The following is a 13,020-nucleotide window of genomic DNA, read 5'->3' as shown; positions in this document are numbered from 1 at the left end:
TCTCTGCTGTCTGCCAATCCTTTACACAAATGCTAAAAATTTCTTAAAAAGTTAAAATTATATTTTAAAAACAATTTAAGGAACTGAACGAGCAGTGCTAACTTTGGAAAACTGCAGCTCTCTTTTCTGACAGAATCTTACAGATTACACATGTGACTAAGAGAAAACTTGATTATTTCAGTGGATTGTTGGAGGAGTAGATATGAATCTCACTTTATCCATTCTCACCTTAATGGATTGACTTGGAAACTTTCAGTTTCAAAGACAGTAAAGGTGTCAGATGAGTTCATGTGCAACAGATGGATTTTCTGGAAAAAGCCTCAGATTTGATAAACTTTCAGAAAAATTTCCCATGACTTGCTGGAGACAAAGTACCTTTGCTGTGAATGTTTGCTGGTCCCACCAAAGTTGATACTCCTTTGGGAATTCACTTCAGCTGAGACTCAGACTTTTGTTATAGACTGGTGTGAGTGTTGAAGATGAAAACACTGGTCATTAAAGCTGTGTCAGCGTCTCAGTAATGAATTGATGTTCTTTTTGGCTAAAGTTCAATGTTCTTTGAATGAGAATGCTTGATTTACATTAACTGTTTCTCAACTATTCTTGTGTGGATATTAAGCTGATGTCTTTTAACTGTCTGTGGAGCCATCAAAGAAACAAGCAAAAAGAAAAAAAAATCAATAACCCCCCAACCAAACAAACCCCCACAGAATATATTGATTTAAGTTTGGTGGCTGCTGTTGAATGTGCTTTGCCTTCCCTTATGCAGCTGCAAAACATACTGGCATTGCAGGTAGGTTGTCAACAGTTTCCTTTCAAAGCATTGCCAGTCCTCCTTTGTGGATCAGTCAACAACTGCCTCCTGAATTGTGCTTGCAGCTGTTTCCTGTTCTTCTGGAATAAACAGCTTTGTCTGAAAAGAGCATCAATGAAGACCAAAGTTGCACACCTAGCCTGGCCCACTGATATAAAGCAAATCACATTTTCTTGGTGTTTGTATAATGAAAGTAGCAGCTGTTACCATGGGAATAGTCAATTTATGAAAGAAGTTTTGAGGAGGCTGAACATTACCACTAATCGAAGAGATTGCAGTCAAGACAAAAGGTTAATGTTCGAGATCTGCTAATTAGGAGAGAGCTGCTTTTCTGATAATGTGAGAATGGATACAAATGAATTCTGTTTGACAGAAATACTGTTGTCCTGGTTAATCCCTGAACCTATTATTTTGGATACAAGGGTTAGATTCATCCCTACTATAGTATCCACTGATTTGTTTTTGAATAGGTGTTAACTTAATGGGTATGAATAGGCACTATTTCCTGGAAAGATTCTTTCAAATACTTTCTTACATGTATTTTAAGGATTATACTTCAGATTCCCCTTATGTAGACGCTTTTTGGTATTTTGTTTTGTATTTTGCAAGTACTGATATCCCCTCTGTCCTTTTCTCTCTGTTGAACACATTTTCATGAATGTAGTAATTACTGTGGTTCTTCAAATTTCTCCTTAAACGTGCTAAAAATGTTATCAGCAAATAGAGAAAAGGCTTAGTTATTTCTGCTGCACTTCCTCTGTTGATTGACTGTGCCAAGACAAAGTGAATAATGTAGGAGAGTCATCATCTGCAAACATGAATGTTTGGGCCAGATCGTCTCTGCATGTATGAAGTGCCAAATCTCCTCTCTCTTCAGCAGAATTGTGTCTCTCCACAAGTTCTGAAAACACAGTTTCTGTTAAATTTCTCAGCTTTAAAGCACTCATCTGACAAATTCCATCTAAGCAGCTAGTAACAATTTTAAAACAATTCCACAGTTTGCCCTGGATTATTTCACAAAATAATTAATTATTCTTAATTAAAATTTTCATTGATTGTATTTGTGTGAGCCCTAGCTGTTCAAATAATCTTGGGCTCTACATTCTTCTATTTATTTATTTTCCACTTGCAAGTAGCCTGCATTATTGCAAAAGCCTTTATCTGTGTAATTAGTCTTACATGGATTTTGCAATGAAAACCTTTTGTGAAAAATGGAATGGTAAATGTCCTTGGTTATGTTCCCCAAAATGACACCAGTGACACTGAAGCACTATAAGTAGCACAACCACACTATTAATGGAGTTGCTTAAGGACCCTGTGTGACCAGTAGATGCAAGCAATGGGTCCAGGAAATTGTGAAGGACATTCCAGCATGTGACACTTCCAACTGTATTTCATTCTCCACCTTGAAGGTTGTAATTTTGTTCTTGCTCTCTTACCTGGGAGACTATTTGAGAAACTCATAGGCTTATTGGCACTTCCCTTCTTTACAACCTACATGAATGTGTGGCCTGTATAGTTTCTTCCCCCTGCCCATGTTGTTGCTGCTCTTTAAATTAAATAACACTTCTCCCACCTGGAGGCATCTTCCTCAAGACATTCTAGACAGAAGTAATATGATTACTTAACTCTTACTTAACTATTGCTAGGCTGAACATCTTAGTTCTGTTAATATCTTTAGACAGAGAATCCCCATGCCTCCCAGGTTCTACTGAGAATCTATGTCCTCATTGTCCTACAACCTTACTTACTTTTTTCATTGTGTTACCTGTTTAGCTATTTTCTCATTGACAACCACAGTCCTAAATTGTCACTACTGTTTCATCTCCCAGGGTTACATTTGAATTTTCTGCCCAAGACCTTGCTGCTTACCCCATTTCTTTACCTTCTGTCTTCGAGCTGCTCTACTTGTACAGTTTCCCTACTCTTCTTTACTGACAGTACAAGAGTGTGCAGGTAGTCAAGAGCTATGGAAGGACAACAAAAGGCCCAGGATGGATCCTGAAGACTCTCACTGCTAATCTCAATTGATTTGATGCATCCCTTCTTAAAGGCACTTGCCTGTTATTAGTTCTCCTTTAGCTGTTTTTTTAACCACCAAAAGTCTTAGTCCTCAGATTCCTTAATGACATATAACACGGTGTCAAATGCATTCCTAAAGTCCTGAAAGATGAGATCTATTACACTTCATCTCTTCACAAAATCACTTGCCTCATCTAAGAAAACTAGATGGATGATTTGTGTGGTGTCCTTTTGGGAAATTACTGTTGCATTTTATCCCATTTTTCATTTACCTCTGTGTCTTTATATATTGTCTCTCTCAAAATGTGTTTTAAGGCCTTTCATACTAATGAGATCCAAGAAAATAGCTTGTAATTTCCCAACTGCCATCTCCTCTTATTTTTCTTCACAGATTTTTTGTAACTAAGGAAAGCATATCTACTATTTTTCAGTTTCACTCGCAACTTGATGGTGCTATTAGAAATATTTGTCACTGGACCAGCAGAACATGTGAAGGAAATTTTTAGATGTGTGTGATAGTGATTAATCAGACTTCAAGACTGATGCATTTAACTTTTTTAATCAAATTCTTTGTTAGGTGTGGGAGTTTCTATTTGCATACCCACGTTCTCATTATTCACCCTAAATTTGTCTCTAACTTTTAACCTAAAAATTTCTGATTGAAAACTATAGGAAAATACTTATTGAAGGCCTTCCTTGTGTTGTCTTTTCTCCATCCTTCTTCCACAGTGGCACATCATCTTGGTTTTGGTATTTTTGTTTGTTTGTGTTGGTTTTTGTTTTTGTTTGCTTTGAGGTGTTTTGGTTTTTTGTTTTTGTGTTTTGGTTTGTTTGAGGTTCTTTTTACAACCAAGGAGCATTTTACTATATGTTTTCATATTCTTTGCAGGGCAGAACTCAGTTAAGTTCTTGGGAGTTCAAACTTTGTGCTTCTTGACTTCTCAGATGTTTCTAGTTCGTGCACAGTACCTCTGGCATTCTGTGTGGACTCTGCTTTTTTCCAGTACCTTCTTTTCACAAGCTCCCATTAATTGCTGGCTGCAGCTTTGTTGAAGCTACTTGTTCAATTTACTGTCCTTTTCTGTACTACAGAATAGACATAACTTGAGAAAGCTTAAATGCAAATTTTAGTGTTTTATTTCATTTTACAATGCTTTACCATGTTAGTGCAATTCCTAAGTTCCCATGCCTACCTTTCTTCTCTCTTGTAGAAATAATCCTACTAACGTCATAATCAAAGTTATCAAGATTATATGTGTGAGAAAAGGATTTCAGATCAGGGTCTACATTCCTTGAGGTACTTTCACCAGGTGCAGCATTTTTGCACAGTGGTGGCTTTATTAGCTGTTTAAGAGATATACATGATTATCAAAAGAAATGCAAAGTATTTTGGAACATGAAACTGAAGGATGCATGGATTTGTTCAGGTGACCAGTACTTCTCTAATACTAATAGCCTTTTTCCACTTGACTAATTTTTTATTTCTGTCTTTTAAGTATTATTAGATTTTTTTTTGGCACCCTGGCAATTTGCTAATATACAAGTACTGTACTGAGTGCTTGGGAAAATGGCCTTTCACAGAACTAAATTGTTGCATGGTAAAACTTCCTTGGTAACTACTTATTGCTGGGATTTTTGTTGGGTCTCAAGATATGTCATGGCTCTGTTGCAGTAACACTAGAAACACATATTCAGTAGAAGGCTGTGTCCCAAAGAGCTTGCAATTGAAACATATAAAATACAACCAGGGCCAAAGGAAGCAAACGTTCTTTTCATGGTTGCTGTGAAATGTGGGAAATAAGCCCACTGGTCACTCATCTGGAGCATGACCAGTAGCTGCATCCAGTCCCCTTGACTTCTCAATCTTTCTCTCAGCTGCAGGAAGGTTTTCCTCATTTTCATCCACCAGAGTGGATCCATTAGTAGGAGTAGGAAATTACAGTAGGATACTGGGAATGAAAGGAGACAAAATTTCATTTATTTTCCTGCTGTTTCACTTACTTTAATAATGTGTCACTATATACAAAGCAATTGGTAAAAGGAGGAGGCATGGTATGTTCTCTACTGGTGCCATTGCATTTTTTAGCCAATTCAGTAGGATTATATGTTAGCCATTAATCTCTTACAGGGAGGAGGCCGTGGATGGGTCAAAACCCACTTTGCCTGTTCATTTACAAATTTAAAACAGAAAGCTTAAGCTGACTGAACAAAGAAGTAGATGACAAAGCAGAAAATATTTTTTGGTATTTAAAAAACTTCCATTTGAATTGAGTCTGTTCATAAGTAATATGACACACAATTCCAAGAAGATATTACAAAGTCTCAGTAGATTTAGATTTTCAGATTAGCTAGTGAGTTGCACAAATGTGACCTGAATTATGACTCTTGTGGTTTCTACTTATAAATCCTTTTTCCAATACAATAAATTATGAAATATTTAAAAGAATGAGTTAATGACAAAAGAAATGGTTTTGTTTTTTTTTAAATCTAATGGACACAGCTACTTTTAATAATGTAATTTTTTGCTGTGAGAAGGAAAAAATCCTCTTCAAATCTCTCTTGTGTATAAATACATCCATTTATTTCAGCAGCATCTGTGAATCTAAGTCTGAGTGATAAAACTCAGCTGAAATGTCACTTGTCTCTATGTCACGAAGATTCAGGAGACATTGGTAAGGAATCTGTATGTGTTTCAGTACTTACTTGCTGTGTCATCTTCACATCAAGACAGGATCCTGGGTCATAGGAATGAAAAATAAGCAGAATTTTGTTTTGTAAAGTGTCATCTCATGCATGTACAGAGCTATTACTTCCCTCTCTGGCAGTGAAGCCATGTACGATATTTAGGATGAAAGAAATAGTACTAACTGTACTTAGGAAGAACTACATTAATATCAGGTGAGATACTGGAACAGGTTTCCCAGGGAGGTTGTGGATGCCCCAGCTCTGGCAGTTTAAGGCCTTGAGCAACCTAGTCTGGTGGGAGGTGTCCCTGCTGCCCATGGCAGGGGAGTTTGGGAATTGATGATCTTTAAGATCCTTCCAACCCTTAACATCTATGATCCTACGACTCATTCTGTGGTTTCATGATTTGCCAAAAGAAGAGCAATAAATCTCATAGAAGTGCTTGCATAATGTTAAGGATTTTCAAAGAAAATCTGTTCAAGATGGTACTCAGACTATGACTAGAATGTCGGGTACCAGCACAGTGTTGGAAAGAGCACTAGGAGAAGGTTTCTGCTGGCACCAGTTTGCAGTTACTCACCCAACAAATCTCCAGCTCAGTAATTCATTTCAACAACACCAACAAAATCCAAATAATTTTGTCACTAATAGTGGGTTTTTCCTCAGTCTCTGTGCTAAAACAGTCAACACAAATATTTGTTCCCTTTTTCTGATTGTTTAGGGTCTTTTTAGGGAAGAAGGAGGTAGGTAAACAGTTGGAAACTTCCCCATCAAGAATGTGGAGATAATAGATCGAATGGGTATGTTAAATCACAGTAATGGAAATCTGCCCCTTCCAGTATATGTGCTTCTCTTCTGAGCAAAATTTTCAGAAAACAGGATCTTAGCCTTAGAATTAGTTTTGCTGAAAAGTTCACAGAGGAGGACAATTCTGCTACCTTAAGGACAATCCCACTGTTAACAGCCTTTTAGGGTGATGGGTGTTAATTTAAAATCCAGAGAGACAAAAATAACTGGTTTAATTTTCAGACGTGTAAAACGTACAGATCACTAGTTGAATAAACATACTATTTCTTGTAATGCTTATTTGTTTAAAATAAAGCATATTTTTTACTTGGCTTATATGCCTATGTTGATTTTTCTTAGCTCTCGAGCATGAGCTGCAATACAAATAGCATGGCATAGCTATTTACTCAGCAGTCATCCAAACAAACTGACCTGATTAGGGTGAAAATTTCTCATTGCAGCAGTTTTCTATTGGTGTGTTAGGATATTTGTAGTGAAAATCATGTTCCTTCTTCATGTTAATTAAAAAAAAACCCAAGTATTCAACCACAAAATCATACATTTTTTAATTTAAAAAAGGCTCTGTAATGCCTTCTGAGTATTACAGTTTAGATGGTTTTTGCTCTTGTTCTGCTTAGGGGCTTGTTTTCCTGTCTGGACCTAGTCTTCCATGACATGCCACTGTCTCTGCTTTATGGTTATGGACATAGCATGTTCTCTGATGAATTGAGGAAAATACAGTCTAATAATGTAGCTACACAAGAGAATGGGAATATGAGTCACTCAAATTGTAACATCTGTGAGGGCCAAAAGCTTGTGTTTAAGGCTTCTGTGAACATTGAGTCTTTTCTGCAGGGGGGGAAATCCCCACAAATATTTTTAATTCCCTCTAGACACCTAGTTTTTATTTACTGTTGAATATGTAGGATGACTTCTGTAAAATGATTTCCTGGGGAATGAGGTTAGGATTTGAGTTGTGCAGAAATACAGCATTGTGAGTGAAAGGCTCAGTCTGAATTTTTGTACAAATGATTTCATCTGACAGGTGGGAGAGAAGGGTGATGGTGAGGCAAGAGTCTGTTGGGCTATTGGTATTCTTCAGCCATATTCTATTGGAACAGAGAACTTTTTTGTTGATGTCTCTATTAATCCTTTCTCTTAGTTTGTAGCATTTGAGACAGAAATCATTTTTTTTGCACAAGTATTGTGCATGTGGCATGGCCCACAGACCTGAAATTCATCTGTGTCTGCTTGACATCAATTACTGTCAGTGGCTCCAGGATAGGTATCTTTAAGCAACAAGCAGAAGTATTTCAGAGCCTTGTAACCAGCAGCTGGTATGAAAGCTCTCCAATTTGGATAGAATATTCTCAGCTTGGATTGCTTAATCAATGCTCTGTTTTCACTTCATTGGCAAAAAAATAGTACAAAGAGAAAGCTTCTCTATTAACAAATCATTTGTCATTTCCAAGCTGGCTGCAGAGGTCCATGCAGTCATATCTACTGAGTTGCTAAATCTTTATGCTTTCTCCTCCTTGGAGAGTCATTAAGCTTAGAAGCATTAGTTTCTACAGGGCTGATCAGGATGGCTGGTTTTAAAACATCTCAAAAATGCTGGACAGCATCTTGTTAAAAACTTCCACATTGCAGATCATTCTGATTGACTGGGCATAATTTAATGCCAGTTTTATTATTATTTTTAACACAAGTTGCAAAGATGCTTACACATCATAATTGAGACTTTAGGCTGGGGTTGACACAGAGATGTAGTGCATCTAAACTCTTCCATTTTTTCTTCATATTAATCCAAAATATTTTGTATTGTCTGTCTATTAATTAAAAATCTGAGTAATTGTTACTCAGTGCAACTACAAGACTGCCCAGAGAAGCTGTGAAGGCTCCATCCCTGGAAGTGCTCAAGGTCAAGTTGGAGGGAGCTCTGAGCAACCTGCTCTAGTGAAAGGTGTCCCTGCCCATGGCAGGAGGTTGGAATTACAGCATCTTTAAGGTCTCTTCCAACTCAATACATTCTGTGGTTCTATGCTTCTATGACTGTTGAGAAACTGATTTTCAGAAAGGCTGTTCGAGCACATCGGCATTGTCTTCAGTCAAGTGTCACTGCTTCTAAACAGCACATCTATGCATTGACCTAAAACTCTGCAAGAGTGGTAACTGCAGCCCAGGCCTCCAGACCAAACCTGTTTGCCAGGGATTTGTGTCCAAACATAGAGTGAATGATGAGTCTGTGCATGTACCTGTGCCCACCCTGACTTTTGTCAGGTGCCCTTCAGTGCATGCCATTTGTACCCAAGTGTCTCATTTGCTTTAAGACAGTAGGTGACCTGTGACTTGAAGTGGGTACAGAGCAGGTACACATTTCAGCTGAAAAGGCCTCTGGCAAAGGAGCAGGTGGGAGCAGCCTGTGGAAAACCTCTGTGCCAGAGTTCACTTGAGCTTGGCCCTTTGGTGACGGACAGGATGAACAGGAGATGGATGAGAGAGGAGCAGCGCTCCTCCTTTACTCCCTTTCAGGGGGGTTAGTCTCTGTCGTGGAGAAAGAAGGGAAGTTCCTGCCCATAGGAAGAGGTTTTTGGCTCTCTGCCTTTGTATGCACCATGTGAGGGTGTGGCCTGTGTCTTTGATCTCATCCTCTTCATTATACCACAGAGACAGACTCTCCTCACCTCCTATTTCAGAGGTTTTCAGAGCTCAGCAGCAAAGATGCAGACCCATGTTCTACCAGAAAATTACATTTTGTTGGTGCCAGCAAGAATTGGACCCTAGTATTCAAAAGCTGATTTTAGGCTTTCTTTTTTTTTTTTTTTTTAAGACTACACTCCATTTTGTTGTCTGACCAATTCATAGTGAAGAACAACATCTCTGCTTCCTGTCTTGTATGCTGTAAATGCAATTTGATTGTATTGTACTTACTGTACTTTGAGCTTTAAGTATTTCCTGCAGTTTCCAGGAAAATAAAGGAAGAAAAAACTTGGAAGAAAATAGTGAGATAAATGATATCTTATAATTCACTCCAGTCTAATTTGTGACTTTCCCATTTTGAGGATTTCTTAATTTCATTTTCAGGTGATGATCTGCTGACAGAATAAATAAATCAGAGATAGTGCTGAGACTGCTCATACATTTGCTATGGTATCACTACTACATGAGGAACCTGCATCACTCTCTTTCTTCAGCTATGTTCTCTCCTGTGGTAAGTTTTTCAGACATATAATCTTCTGTGTTGGAGTTTTAATCAGAGGGAGAGAGATGAGTTCTGAAAAGTCCAGCCCTGGACTAGATCCTCGATTTTGTTGTCAGAACTGGAAGCTATAGTCAGTAAACTTAGTTGTATTCTCATGGAACACGTGTAAGGTTTGGTAGGTCTGTGGAGTGTAGTAAATACCACAGAATTTTACAGGTGTCACTAACTGTAGTTTGTATTTCCTTGGTCTACATGATGTGGATTACATTTGCACTGTGTGTAAAACTTTTCTTCTTGTCTGATTACCCGAAATTAATTTTTTTAATACTGGAACCTGTATTTTCAACTTATGACTTTCAAAGTGATGTCAGTTCCTCCATATAGTTAAAAGACTCTCTTGCCCAATATTAAAAACAAACAAACAAAAGGCCATAAACAATTCTGACAAGTAACCTTTGGGATGGAGACCTAATTAGTTGTTATTGAGCTTGATCCAAAGATCATTGAAGTAATTAGGAGGCTTTCCATTAAATTTAATTGACTTTAGAGCAAAACTCTTTCTCAGATGCACTGGTTTAGCAACACAGCAAAGAGTCACTCTGTCACCCATCAGCAACATCAATTACAGACAGCGTGTGTTAACTGTTCTGTTTGGTGTTGTTTCTGGTAAAGATGTTGCCTAAGTTGATGATGTCTGAATGGGCATGTAGAGGACATAAAAAAACTTTTGTACCCTGGGTACCTGTTTACTTGGCAGTCACCAAAGCCTGCAGATTACACTCATTCCAGTGTCACTGCAGAGCCTTCATCAGAAGTGTCAACATTAACAAGGTTTTAAACTGCAGGCGAATATAGAACATCATTTGATCCTGGCAGAGAACTGTTTGCCTCAGCACTTGTGGGATAATGTAGAGTAAGCATCAAGTCATTGATGAATCTGTAATGCAACACCAGTCCCAGGAGTGCTCAGGCAAAATTGCTGCAAAGAAAAAGAAGAAAAGACACCAAAAGTGCTTAAATGCAGCAAATATTTTAAACATAAAGAAAAAAAAAGAAAAAAGAGTACAGAATTGTGAGTATAATGCTTTCATTCTGGCTTAATAAAAACCATAAGGAACCCACAGATGCTGGTTGTTTTCTGAAGTTTAGTTGGTCTGGAATCATCCTTGCAATTACTCCAGTTTTATGCTTGTGGTAACGTTGTCCTCTGGCCATTAGCCACAAGTTTCTAGTGAAATTTTTGCACGTTCTACCAAGGCCATTCTCATCACTGTTGTCTACAGAGATAATTAATAAACATAGGTAAAAATTTGCATTGATAGAGCAAGGTGTTTAATATTTCTTTAATATTTCTTTGTACATTTAAAATATGTAGAAATACTAATAATATCCAGCAAAATACTTAATGGAGATTAGAGAACGTCAGTGGAAATGCATTGTTGAAATGGTACAGCACAGACAGTTGATCCTTAGCCTAGCATTTTAGTGGGTGCTTACTTGTTTCCCATCTCTGTTCTGTCTTGTATCTGGCAGTCACAGCCCTAATACAGACCCAGTGGGGTCACTGCAGGTTGTTCCATGGTTGGGAATGGTTGGGACTTGTCCTGAAGACCTTGGTAACTGGGAGATCCCTGCTCAGCTTCCATCTCAGTGGGGTATTTGCACTGGGAACATGAGTCACTCTTGGCCTAGGGTTGACAGGGCTACTTTCTTATGCTTGAATAGTCTGCTTTGTGGCACAGGTTTTTTTTTGCTACTATATTGCTGTACCTAGAAAGTTGGGTTCAAATTCCAATTGGTGCCCCAGGTTACTTAATGCAGCAATTTACTTTAGCCAGTTTCAAATAATGACATCAAGATAAAAAAAAAATGAAACAAACCAAAGCCAAACCAAAAAAACCCCTCCCAATCACATTAATTATCCTCAGAGTAACCCATTTCCTTTGCAAATATATTTTGGAAACTAGGCAAGGTTATACTGTAGTATTAAATGACGTCATCTCTTTGGATGAAAGCGTTTGCAAAGCTCCCGCTAATACTCTTATGAAGTTTATACTGGAGTGTGCATTCCACCTACTGATACCAAAAATACTTAGTGTACCAAAAATAAACATTTGTTTAAAGAAAACAAGGAGCCTTTTAAGTGATCATTCTGAAAATTTCAATGTCATTTTGCAGTCATTTGTGTTGCATGATTCATACTTGAAATATTTTTTTCTACTTTCTGTTAAATATGCTTCTCTATTGTTGGAAATTAAGATATCTTTTACTTTGCACTAGCTGATAGTTTTGGAGGTAGGTGGAGATGGTTGCTATTCTTTTATGATTTGCAGTAGTGGGGAAGTCCCTTCAGACTATATTGGCCTAAAATGATGTAAGGACCTTTAACTTCATGTTTATATCCAGGCCAGTGGACATCCAAAAGAATTTGTCCCCTAGGTACCATCAGAAAAGTGGTGAGCAGTGTAGATGGGCTTGGCAATGAAACCCTGACTGTTCCATGACAAAAGGGCCCCATGAGGTTTTTCAAGTCTGCAATAAAACACATGCTCAAGGGTTTAGGCAGGAGAAAAGAGGAGAATCTACTCTTTTTTTTTATCTGAACTCAGTAAAAAAGTAAAAAAAAAGAAACATTCTCTCTCGGGCATAACCAAGATGGAAGGCAATGTCTTACTGACAGAGGAACATATATTTAGGACCATGATTTATTGGAAGTGTGTGCTTGTTTCCTGAGAAATACACAGAGCCTTTTGATAACGCTAGATGATAGCAATCTGCTCTGTAGGCAGATGTGCACATAATAGGTGGTGCCTGAGGCATATTCACCCACATTTGGTGAATTCTCTTCTTGTTTATCTTACTACATGTTTAGTTTCATTATATTGAGTGTTGAGAACAGCATCTCCTTAAAGTTGAAAATCACTGTCTTATTTATAGGTATGCAGATTTTAATAATGCAGTAACAGTAATGATTTTTTCAATGTGTAGAACAGAAATAGTGCCACTATTTTCCTGTGGTTGAAAATACTTTAAAATTGGTGGACTGGTCATACTGATTTTGAAATAATCTATTTTTGATTTTGTTCTAGATGATGAAGATTAATGGAAAATGGTCTCGGAATCTGGCTAGACATTGGTTTTGCTTTTCTGAGAGCTTTTGTTTTAAGAGTCTTTCTCTGTTCTCTCAGCTGAGATTTAGATGGGATCATTTTCTTTGAAGTTTTATTGTTAAGGTTCCAGATCAATACAGGACTTATGTTTGCATGTGTTCAAGTACTGAGATAGTCCTTTCGAAATCAGTGAATAAAACTCTGACTTAGCTGATGTCAATGCCAGAACTGCCAGTCACTTCAGAAAGGCCAGACCTAATCACATTTTTAAGTGATTTAAGTTACTTTGGGGCAGGGAAAGGGAGGATTGTTCTGGTTTTCAGTAGTGAATGAAGGGTAGTCATATTTTAAGGTTTTATAACATATACAGTACAGATGTCCATGGAGACCTGTACAAAATA

The 13,020-nt window shown here is 37.7% G+C and overlaps 1 long non-coding RNA gene across 1 annotated transcript in view; it reads left to right on the top strand.

Annotated features, from left to right (window-relative positions):
• LOC139671182 (uncharacterized) overlaps nt 1-13,020 on the top strand; it is an 86,811-nt gene that overhangs the window by 11,247 nt on the left and 62,544 nt on the right. The window contains exon 2 of the long non-coding RNA XR_011697685.1: nt 9,392-9,518. This is a non-coding gene — a long non-coding RNA (uncharacterized lncRNA). The remainder of the gene's footprint in view (nt 1-9,391; nt 9,519-13,020) is intronic.

This window comes from Pithys albifrons, chromosome 4, assembly GCF_047495875.1.
Source record: "Pithys albifrons albifrons isolate INPA30051 chromosome 4, PitAlb_v1, whole genome shotgun sequence".
Lineage (NCBI taxonomy): Eukaryota > Metazoa > Chordata > Aves > Passeriformes > Thamnophilidae > Pithys > Pithys albifrons.
Note: the sequence above shows the minus strand (reverse complement) of the source record. Positions and strands in the feature narration are given on the sequence as shown.